We start from the raw sequence: 10,227 nt of genomic DNA, 5'->3' as shown, positions 1-10,227 counted from the left end.
GCAGGAAGATATCAATGGACTCGTCTAGTGGGCAGAACAGTGGCAAATGGAATTCAGTTGGAATACACAATAAATGGTAGGACACTGAGAAATGCAGAGGATCAGCGGGACCTTGGAGTGCATGTCCACAGATCCCTGAAGGTAGCAGGACAGGTAGATAAAGTGGTTAAGCAGGCATACGGGATACTTGCCTTTATTAGCCGAGGCGTAGAATATAAGAGCGGGGAGGTTATGCTTCAACTGTATAAAACACTAGTTAGGCCGCAGCTAGAGTGCCGCGTGCAGTTCTGGTCACCACATTACAAGAAGGATGCGATTGCACTAGAGAAGGTGCAGAGGAGATTTCCGAGGATGTTGCCTGGGCTGGGGAATTTTAGCTATGAGGAAAGATTGGATAGGCTGGGGTTGTTTTCTTTGGAATACAGGAGGCTGAGGCGAGACCTAATTGAGGTGTGTAAAATTATGAGGGGCCGAGATAGAGTGGATAGGAAGGACCTATTTCCCTTAGCAGAAGGGTCAATAATAGATTTCAAGTAATTGGTAGGAGGTTTACAGGGAATTTGAGGAGACATTTTTTCACCCAGTGAATGGTGGGGGTCTGGAATGCACTGCCTGAAAGGGTGGTAGAGGCAGAAACCCTCATCACGTTTAAAAAGTACTTGGATATGCACTTGAACTGCCGTAACCTACAAGGCTACGGACCAAGTGCTGTAAAGTGGGATTTGGGTGGATTGCTCTTTGTCGGCTGGCACGGACAAGATGGGCCGAATGGCCTCCTTCTGTGCTGTAAATTTCTATGATTCTGCCTGATCATGTGACATCTGCCCACACGACTTCTACAAATGTTATTACATTGTAGCCAGGATTGTTTAGTTTCCAATTCCGCCCATTTTGAAGCCAGGTCTCCGTTATGGCTACTATTGCCTAACCCCATGTGGCAACTTGCGCCTGCAACTCGTCAATCTTATTTGTAACACTCCTCGCATTAACACACATGCATTTCAACAGCATGCTAGTTGGCTTTGCTTTTTTCCTGAATTTAACTGCTGCTCTTTCTACATTCTTCTTTGTTCTGTTGCTGTTTGTCCCTCCGAGTTTTCTATGCACCTTGTCTCTCCTCTCTGCTGCTGTGTCCTGGTGGCCCTCCGCCAGTGTGTGTATTTTGGCTATCTTATTTTCTTCTTCTGCTTATTTCGGCCCTGTGTCTGGAGCCCCTTGCATTTGTGTAGCAGCAGGAGAATGTGCAGCGAAGAAATGGTCAAAGGAAAGCGAGAGAGAGAGAGAGAGAGCAGCAAAAAGGATGTTGATTGATTAAGAGCAGTGTGTGCGCGTGTGTGTGCAAAACGTTGAGCAGCCTGTGGCGGCAGCAAAAGCCTACTGCACCTGGTATTCCCAGGCAGTCTCCCATCCAAGTACAAACCAGGCCTGACGCTGCTTAGCTTCCGAGATCAGACGAGATCGGGCGCATTCAGACTAGTATGGCCGTAGGCATATGCTAGCTGGATTTCTCTTTACTTAAAGCTGTCGCCCATTTTTTTCTCTTCTACGCATTCATACAAGTATTCAACACTCAATTTACATTTACAAATTTTACTCCTCCCGCAACCCCCCACCCCCCCTCCACCTCTTCTTGCTGCTCTGCCTCCCACACAAACAAACTACAAGCCCAACCCTTCATTGCCTTCTATTCAAATATTACATCAAATAAACATGCTCAAACACCAAGTCTTAAGGGCTGTAGCATCTTTCAAACTGGACAAATACCCAGGCCCGCATCAAATCTATCCCACACTCTTAAGAGAAGTAAGACACCAAATAGCACAGGCTCTCACCATCATTTTACAATCCTCTCTGGCTACAGGTGTGGTGCCCGACCACTGGAGGACTGCTAACGTGCTACCGCTCTTTCAAAAGGGAGAGAGGGATAGACCGCATAATTACAGGACAGTCAGCCTAACCTCGGTGGTGGGAAAATTATTGGAAAAAGTTCTGAGGGACAGGAGAAATCTTCATTTAGAAAGACACGGATTAATCAGGGACAGTCAGCATGGATTTCTTAACGGAAGGTCGTGTCTGACTAACGCAATTCAATTTTTCGAGGAGGTAACAAGGAGGGTCGATGAGGGTAGTGCCTTTGATGTAGTCTATATGGATTTTAGCAAGGCTTTTGATAAGGTCCCGCATGCCAGATTGGTCACGAAAGTAAAAGCCCATGGGATCCAAGGCAAAGTGGCAAGTTGGATCCAAAATTGGCTCAGAGGCAGGAAACAAAGGGTAATGGTCGAAGGGTGTTTTTGTGACCGGAAGGCTGTTTCCAGTGGGGTTCCGCAGGGCTCACAGAATCACAGAAACCCCACAGTGCAGATAGAGGCCATTTCGGCCCATCGAGCCTGCACCGACTCAGTACTGGGCCCTTTGCTTTTTCTGGTATATATCAATGATTTGGATTTGAATGTAGGAAGTATGATTAAGAAGTTTGCAGATGATACAAAAATTGGCCGTGTGGTTAATAATGAAACAGAATGCTGTAGACTGCAGGAAGATATCAATGGACTCGTCTAGTGGGCAGAACAGTGGCAAATGGAATTCAGTTGGAATACACAATAAATGGTAGGACACTGAGAAATGCAGAGGATCAGCGGGACCTTGGAGTGCATGTCCACAGATCCCTGAAGGTAGCAGGACAGGTAGATAAAGTGGTTAAGCAGGCATACGGGATACTTGCCTTTATTAGCCGAGGCGTAGAATATAAGAGCGGGGAGGTTATGCTTCAACTGTATAAAACACTAGTTAGGCCGCAGCTAGAGTGCCGCGTGCAGTTCTGGTCACCACATTACAAGAAGGATGCGATTGCACTAGAGAAGGTGCAGAGGAGATTTCCGAGGATGTTGCCTGGGCTGGGGAATTTTAGTTATGAGGAAAGATTGGATAGGCTGGGGTTGTTTTCTTTGGAACACAGGAGGCTGAGGCGAGACCTAATTGAGGTGTGTAAAATTATGAGGGGCCGAGATAGAGTGGATAGGAAGGACCTATTTCCCTTAGCAGAAGGGTCAATAATAGATTTCAAGTAATTGGTAGGAGGTTTACAGGGAATTTGAGGAGACATTTTTTCACCCAGTGAATGGTGGGGGTCTGGAATGCACTGCCTGAAAGGGTGGTAGAGGCAGAAACCCTCATCACGTTTAAAAAGTACTTGGATATGCACTTGAACTGCCGTAACCTACAAGGCTACGGACCAAGTGCTGTAAAGTGGGATTTGGGTGGATTGCTCTTTGTCGGCTGGCACGGACAAGATGGGCCGAATAGCCTCCTTCTGTGCTGTAAATTTCTATGATTCTGCCTGATCATGTGACATCTGCCCACACGACTTCTACAAATGTTATTACATTGTAGCCAGGATTGTTTAGTTTCCAATTCCGCCCATTTTGAAGCCAGGTCTCCGTTATGGCTACTATTGCATAACCCCATGTGGCAACTTGCGCCTGCAACTCGTCAATCTCATTTGTAACGCTCCTCGCATTAACACACATGCATTTCAACAGCATGCTAGTTGGCTTTGCTTTTTTCCTGAATTTAACTGCTGCTCTTTCTACATTCTTCTTTGTTCTGTTGCTGTTTGTCCCTCCGAGTTTTCTATGCACCTTGTCTCTCCTCTCTGCTGCTGTGTCCTGGTGGCCCTCCGCCAGTGTGTGTATTTTGGCTATCTTATTTTCTTCTTCTGCTTATTTCGGCCCTGTGTCTGGAGCCCCTTGCATTTGTGTAGCAGCAGGAGAATGTGCAGCGAAGAAATGGTCAAAGGAAAGCGAGAGAGAGAGACAGAGAGAGAGAGAGAGAGAGAGCAGCAAAAAGGATGTTGATTGATTAAGAGCAGTGTGTGCGCGTGTGTGTGCAAAACGTTGAGCAGCCTGTGGCGGCAGCAAAAGCCTACTGCACCTGGTATTCCCAGGCGGTCTCCCATCCAAGTACTAACCAGGCCTGACTCTACTTAGCTTCTGAGATCAGACGAGATCGGGCGCATTCAGACTAGTATGGCCGTAGGCATATGCTAGCTGGCTTTCTCTTTACTTAAAGCTGTCGCCCATTTTTTTCTCTTCTACGCATTCATACAAGTATTCAACACTCAATTTACATTTACAAATTTTACTCCTCCCGCAACCCCCCACCCCCCCTCCACCTCTTCTTGCTGCTCTGCCTCCCACACAAACAAACTACAAGCCCAACCCTTCATTGCCTTCTATTCAAATATTACATCAAATAAACATGCTCAAACACCAAGTCTTAAGGGCTGTAGCATCTTTCAAACTGGACAAATACCCAGGCCCGCATCAAATCTATCCCACACTCTTAAGAGAAGTAAGACACCAAATAGCACAGGCTCTCACCATCATTTTACAATCCTCTCTGGCTACAGGTGTGGTGCCCGACCACTGGAGGACTGCTAACGTGCTACCGTTCTTTCAAAAGGGAGAGAGGGATAGACCGCATAATTACAGGCCAGTCAGCCTAACCTCGGTGGTGGGAAAATTATTGGAAAAAGTTCTGAGGGACAGGAGAAATCTTCATTTAGAAAGACACGGATTAATCAGGGACAGTCAGCATGGATTTCTTAACGGAAGGTCGTGTCTGACTAATGCAATTCAATTTTTCGAGGAGGTAACAAGGAGGGTCGATGAGGGTAGTGCCTTTGATGTAGTCTATATGGATTTTAGCAAGGCTTTTGATAAGGTCCCGCATGCCAGATTGGTCACGAAAGTAAAAGCCCATGGGATCCAAGGCAAAGTGGCAAGTTGGATCCAAAATTGGCTCAGAGGCAGGAAACAAGGGTGTTTTTGTGACCGGAAGGCTGTTTCCAGTGGGGTTCCGCAGGGCTCACAGAATCACAGAAACCCCACAGTGCAGATAGAGGCCATTTCGGCCCATCGAGCCTGCACCGACTCAGTACTGGGCCCTTTGCTTTTTCTGGTATATATCAATGATTTGGATTTGAATGTAGGAAGTATGATTAAGAAGTTTGCAGATGATACAAAAATTGGCCGTGTGGTTAATAATGAAACAGAATGCTGTAGACTGCAGGAAGATATCAATGGACTCGTCTAGTGGGCAGAACAGTGGCAAATGGAATTCAGTTGGAATACACAATAAATGGTAGGACACTGAGAAATGCAGAGGATCAGCGGGACCTTGGAGTGCATGTCCACAGATCCCTGAAGGTAGCAGGACAGGTAGATAAAGTGGTTAAGCAGGCATACGGGATACTTGCCTTTATTAGCCGAGGCGTAGAATATAAGAGCGGGGAGGTTATGCTTCAACTGTATAAAACACTAGTTAGGCCGCAGCTAGAGTGCCGCGTGCAGTTCTGGTCACCACATTACAAGAAGGATGCGATTGCACTAGAGAAGGTGCAGAGGAGATTTCCGAGGATGTTGCCTGGGCTGGGGAATTTTAGTTATGAGGAAAGATTGGATAGGCTGGGGTTGTTTTCTTTGGAACACAGGAGGCTGAGGTGAGACCTAATTGAGGTGTGTAAAATTATGAGGGGCCGAGATAGAGTGGATAGGAAGGACCTATTTCCCTTAGCAGAAGGGTCAATAATAGATTTCAAGTAATTGGTAGGAGGTTTACAGGGAATTTGAGGAGACATTTTTTCACCCAGTGAATGGTGGGGGTCTGGAATGCACTGCCTGAAAGGGTGGTAGAGGCAGAAACCCTCATCACGTTTAAAAAGTACTTGGATATGCACTTGAACTGCCGTAACCTACAAGGCTACGGACCAAGTGCTGTAAAGTGGGATTTGGGTGGATTGCTCTTTGTCGGCTGGCACGGACAAGATGGGCCGAATGGCCTCCTTCTGTGCTGTAAATTTCTATGATTCTGCCTGATCATGTGACATCTGCCCACACGACTTCTACAAATGTTATTACATTGTAGCCAGGATTGTTTAGTTTCCAATTCCGCCCATTTTGAAGCCAGGTCTCCGTTATGGCTACTATTGCATAACCCCATGTGGCAACTTGCGCCTGCAACTCGTCAATCTTATTTGTAACGCTCCTCGCATTAACACACATGCATTTCAACAGCATGCTAGTTGGCTTTGCTTTTTTCCTGAATTTAACTGCTGCTCTTTCTACATTCTTCTTTGTTCTGTTGCTGTTTGTCCCTCCGAGTTTTCTATGCACCTTGTCTCACCTCTCTGCTGCTGTGTCCTGGTGGCCCTCCGCCAGTGTGTGTATTTTGGCTATCTTATTTTCTTCTTCTGCTTATTTCGGCCCTGTGTCTGGAGCCCCTTGCATTTGTGTAGCAGCAGGAGAATGTGCAGCGAAGAAATGGTCAAAGGAAAGCGAGAGAGAGAGAGAGAGAGAGAGAGCAGCAAAAAGGATGTTGATTGATTAAGAGCAGTGTGTGCGCGTGTGTGTGCAAAACGTTGAGCAGCCTGTGGCGGCAGCAAAAGCCTACTGCACCTGGTATTCCCAGGCGGTCTCCCATCCAAGTACTAACCAGGCCTGACTCTGCTTAGCTTCCGAGATCAGACGAGATCGGGCGCATTCAGACTAGTATGGCCGTAGGCATATGCTGGCTGGCTTTCTCTTTACTTAAAGCTGTCGCCCATTTTTTTCTCTTCTACGCATTCATACAAGTATTCAACACTCAATTTACATTTACAAATTTTACTCCTCCCGCAACCCCCCACCCCCCCTCCACCTCTTCTTGCTGCTCTGCCTCCCACACAAACAAACTACAAGCCCAACCCTTCATTGCCTTCTATTCAAATATTACATCAAATAAACATGCTCAAACACCAAGTCTTAAGGGCTGTAGCATCTTTCAAACTGGACAAATACCCAGGCCCGCATCAAATCTATCCCACACTCTTAAGAGAAGTAAGACACCAAATAGCACAGGCTCTCACCATCATTTTACAATCCTCTCTGGCTACAGGTGTGGTGCCCGACCACTGGAGGACTGCTAACGTGCTACCGTTCTTTCAAAAGGGAGAGAGGGATAGACCGCATAATTACAGGCCAGTCAGCCTAACCTCGGTGGTGGGAAAATTATTGGAAAAAGTTCTGAGGGACAGGAGAAATCTTCATTTAGAAAGACACGGATTAATCAGGGACAGTCAGCATGGATTTCTTAACGGAAGGTCGTGTCTGACTAATGCAATTCAATTTTTCGAGGAGGTAACAAGGAGGGTCGATGAGGGTAGTGCCTTTGATGTAGTCTATATGGATTTTAGCAAGGCTTTTGATAAGGTCCCGCATGCCAGATTGGTCACGAAAGTAAAAGCCCATGGGATCCAAGGCAAAGTGGCAAGTTGGATCCAAAATTGGCTCAGAGGCAGGAAACAAGGGTGTTTTTGTGACCGGAAGGCTGTTTCCAGTGGGGTTCCGCAGGGCTCACAGAATCACAGAAACCCCACAGTGCAGATAGAGGCCATTTCGGCCCATCGAGCCTGCACCGACTCAGTACTGGGCCCTTTGCTTTTTCTGGTATATATCAATGATTTGGATTTGAATGTAGGAAGTATGATTAAGAAGTTTGCAGATGATACAAAAATTGGCCGTGTGGTTAATAATGAAACAGAATGCTGTAGACTGCAGGAAGATATCAATGGACTCGTCTAGTGGGCAGAACAGTGGCAAATGGAATTCAGTTGGAATACACAATAAATGGTAGGACACTGAGAAATGCAGAGGATCAGCGGGACCTTGGAGTGCATGTCCACAGATCCCTGAAGGTAGCAGGACAGGTAGATAAAGTGGTTAAGCAGGCATACGGGATACTTGCCTTTATTAGCCGAGGCGTAGAATATAAGAGCGGGGAGGTTATGCTTCAACTGTATAAAACACTAGTTAGGCCGCAGCTAGAGTGCCGCGTGCAGTTCTGGTCACCACATTACAAGAAGGATGCGATTGCACGAGAGAAGGTGCAGAGGAGATTTCCGAGGATGTTGCCTGGGCTGGGGAATTTTAGTTATGAGGAAAGATTGGATAGGCTGGGGTTGTTTTCTTTGGAACACAGGAGGCTGAGGCGAGACCTAATTGAGGTGTGTAAAATTATGAGGGGCCGAGATAGAGTGGATAGGAAGGACCTATTTCCCTTAGCAGAAGGGTCAATAATAGATTTCAAGTAATTGGTAGGAGGTTTACAGGGAATTTGAGGAGACATTTTTTCACCCAGTGAATGGTGGGGGTCTGGAATGCACTGCCTGAAAGGGTGGTAGAGGCAGAAACCCTCATCACGTTTAAAAAGTACTTGGATATGCACTTGAACTGCCGTAACCTACAAGGCTACGGACCAAGTGCTGTAAAGTGGGATTTGGGTGGATTGCTCTTTGTCGGCTGGCACGGACAAGATGGGCCGAATGGCCTCCTTCTGTGCTGTAAATTTCTATGATTCTGCCTGATCATGTGACATCTGCCCACACGACTTCTACAAATGTTATTACATTGTAGCCAGGATTGTTTAGTTTCCAATTCCGCCCATTTTGAAGCCAGGTCTCCGTTATGGCTACTATTGCATAACCCCATGTGGCAACTTGCGCCTGCAACTCGTCAATCTTATTTGTAACGCTCCTCGCATTAACACACATGCATTTCAACAGCATGCTAGTTGGCTTTGCTTTTTTCCTGAATTTAACTGCTGCTCTTTCTACATTCTTCTTTGTTCTGTTGCTGTTTGTCCCTCCGAGTTTTCTATGCACCTTGTCTCTCCTCTCTGCTGCTGTGTCCTGGTGGCCCTCCGCCAGTGTGTGTATTTTGGCTATCTTATTTTCTTCTTCTGCTTATTTTGGCCCTGTGTCTGGAGCCCCTTGCATTTGTGTAGCAGCAGGAGAATGTGCAGCGAAGAAATGGTCAAAGGAAAGCGAGAGAGAGAGAGAGAGCAGCAAAAAGGATGTTGATTGATTAAGAGCAGTGTGTGCGCGTGTGTGTGCAAAACGTTGAGCAGCCTGTGGCGGCAGCAAAAGCCTACTGCACCTGGTATTCCCAGGCAGTCTCCCATCCAAGTACTAACCAGGCCTGACTCTGCTTAGCTTCCGAGATCAGACGAGATCGGGCGCATTCAGACTAGTATGGCCGTAGGCATATGCTAGCTGGCTTTCTCTTTACTTAAAGCTGTCGCCCATTTTTTTCTCTTCTACGCATTCATACAAGTATTCAACACTCAATTTACATTTACAAATTTTACTCCTCCCGCAACCCCCCACCCCCCCTCCACCTCTTCTTGCTGCTCTGCCTCCCACACAAACAAACTACAAGCCCAACCCTTCATTGCCTTCTATTCAAATATTACATCAAATAAACATGCTCAAACACCAAGTCTTAAGGGCTGTAGCATCTTTCAAACTGGACAAATACCCAGGCCCGCATCAAATCTATCCCACACTCTTAAGAGAAGTAAGACACCAAATAGCACAGGCTCTCACCATCATTTTACAATCCTCTCTGGCTACAGGTGTGGTGCCCGACCACTGGAGGACTGCTAACGTGCTACCGTTCTTTCAAAAGGGAGAGAGGGATAGACCGCATAATTACAGGCCAGTCAGCCTAACCTCGGTGGTGGGAAAATTATTGGAAAAAGTTCTGAGGGACAGGAGAAATCTTCATTTAGAAAGACACGGATTAATCAGGGACAGTCAGCATGGATTTCTTAACGGAAGGTCGTGTCTGACTAACGCAATTCAATTTTTCGAGGAGGTAACAAGGAGGGTCGATGAGGGTAGTGCCTTTGATGTAGTCTATATGGATTTTAGCAAGGCTTTTGATAAGGTCCCGCAAGCCAGATTGGTCACGAAAGTAAAAGCCCATGGGATCCAAGGCAAAGTGGCAAGTTGGATCCAAAATTGGCTCAGAGGCAGGAAACAAAGGGTAATGGTCGAAGGGTGTTTTTGTGACCGGAAGGCTGTTTCCAGTGGGGTTCCGCAGGGCTCACAGAATCACAGAAACCCCACAGTGCAGATAGAGGCCATTTCGGCCCATCGAGCCTGCACCAACTCAGTACTGGGCCCTTTGCTTTTTCTGGTATATATCAATGATTTGGATTTGAATGTAGGAAGTATGATTAAGAAGTTTGCAGATGATACAAAAATTGGCCGTGTGGTTAATAATGAAACAGAATGCTGTAGACTGCAGGAAGATATCAATGGACTCGTCTAGTGGGCAGAACAGTGGCAAATGGAATTCAGTTGGAATACACAATAAATGGTAGGACACTGAGAAATGCAGAGGA

At 46.5% G+C, this 10,227-nt stretch overlaps 2 non-coding genes and 2 pseudogenes across 2 annotated transcripts; all 4 read right to left on the bottom strand.

Annotated features, from left to right (window-relative positions):
- Positions 1-1,371: 1,371 nt before the first annotated feature.
- LOC147083057 (5S ribosomal RNA) lies at positions 1,372-1,490 on the bottom strand (annotated as a pseudogene).
- Positions 1,491-3,921: 2,431 nt separating this feature from the next.
- On the bottom strand, positions 3,922-4,040 carry LOC147083056 (5S ribosomal RNA; annotated as a pseudogene).
- A 2,406-nt stretch (positions 4,041-6,446) lies between these two features.
- Positions 6,447-6,565, bottom strand: LOC147083055 (5S ribosomal RNA). The gene has a single exon (XR_015076206.1). It is a non-coding gene; the product is annotated as a 5S ribosomal RNA (ribosomal RNA).
- A 2,398-nt stretch (positions 6,566-8,963) lies between these two features.
- Positions 8,964-9,082, bottom strand: LOC147083054 (5S ribosomal RNA). The gene has a single exon (XR_015076079.1). It is a non-coding gene; the product is annotated as a 5S ribosomal RNA (ribosomal RNA).
- Between the last annotated feature and the right edge of the window lie 1,145 nt (positions 9,083-10,227).

This window comes from Somniosus microcephalus, unplaced genomic scaffold (genome assembly GCF_052327205.1).
Source record: "Somniosus microcephalus isolate GS21.2 unplaced genomic scaffold, FLI_Smic_1.0 scaffold110, whole genome shotgun sequence".
Taxonomy (NCBI): domain Eukaryota; kingdom Metazoa; phylum Chordata; class Chondrichthyes; order Squaliformes; family Somniosidae; genus Somniosus; species Somniosus microcephalus.
Note: the sequence above shows the minus strand (reverse complement) of the source record. Positions and strands in the feature narration are given on the sequence as shown.